Source organism: Nanorana parkeri, unplaced genomic scaffold (genome assembly GCF_000935625.1).
Source record: "Nanorana parkeri isolate BGI_ZX_2015 unplaced genomic scaffold, ASM93562v1 scaffold3184, whole genome shotgun sequence".
Classification (NCBI taxonomy): domain Eukaryota; kingdom Metazoa; phylum Chordata; class Amphibia; order Anura; family Dicroglossidae; genus Nanorana; species Nanorana parkeri.
In genome coordinates this window covers 9,011-10,238 of record NW_017309452.1, presented here as the reverse complement: position 1 = coordinate 10,238, position 1,228 = coordinate 9,011, and positions in this window count along the sequence as shown.

The window sequence follows — 1,228 nt, the reverse complement described above, 5'->3', positions numbered from 1 at the left end:
CCATAATCCCCCCTCCCCCAAACTTTACACTTGGCAGAATGCAGTCAGGCAAGTACCGTTCCCCCGACAACCGCCAAACCCAGACACGCCCATCACCAGACAGAGAAGCGTGATTGGTCCCTCCAGAGAACACGTCTCCTCTTCTCTAGAGTCCGGTGGCGGCGTGCGTTACACCGCGGCATCCCACGCTTTGCATTGCACTTGGTGATGTGCGGCTTGGATGCAGCTGCTCGGCCCCCATTCCATGAAGCTCTCTACGCACTGTTGTTGTGCCAATCTGACGGCCGCATGGAGTTTGGAGGTCTGTAGCTATTGGCTCTGCAGACAGTTGGCGACTTCTGCGCACTTCAGCATGCACTGACCCCGCTCTGTCATGTGACGCGGCCGACCACTTCCTGGCTGAGTTGCTGTTGTTCCCGGTTGCTGCCGCTTTGTTATAATCCCAGTAACAGGCGACCGCGGCGGAATATTTAGTAGCCGGGAAATGTCACGGGACACCCGAATCCGATGATTCGGAGGGGGAGGGGCCCAATACTTTTGGTAATATAGGGTATTTGTAACAGGCGCCCCTCGGCTGACAACGGCTCGAGTTGCCCCTTTTCTGGGAGTTTTGTAAATTGAAGCCAAATATATCATGTATGTGAATGGGAAGTGCGGGGGTTGGGGTTCTCTCACTGGCATCGGTCACATGATGCGGGTGCATTGTCCGAGCTCCTGCAGCAGCTTTACGTACAATGCACCCGCATTGTATCACTTATGTCACTTCAGAGAGAGGCCGGGAACATAACTCCGCCCCTTCCCATTGACTTACATTGTGTGCGGGGTTTCTGTGTACAGCCTCGGGAACCCGACCCCTGAGGACTACCAGTGCTGCAAATACAGACAATGTTCATCTGCCGGGAATCCAGGGAGCTCCCAACTTCCTGTACTGAGGTGACAACACTACCCGTGCTGCACTGAAATTCCAAGCACATCCCTGTCAAGTTCTCCCCTGCTGGACTACAACAACCACTTATGTTATGGAGATGACAAGAGGGAGGAGGAGGGGCGTATTGTGTAGTCTTAGCACACTTCCTGCCCAGGGACAGCTGGGTCTGGAAAACAAGAGAACATTGACAGCTGGGTCTGGATAACAAGGGCACATTGACAGCTGGGTCTGGATAAAAAAGGGCACATTGACAGCTGGGCCTGGATAACAGGGGCACTTGACAAGTAGGTCGTGATAACA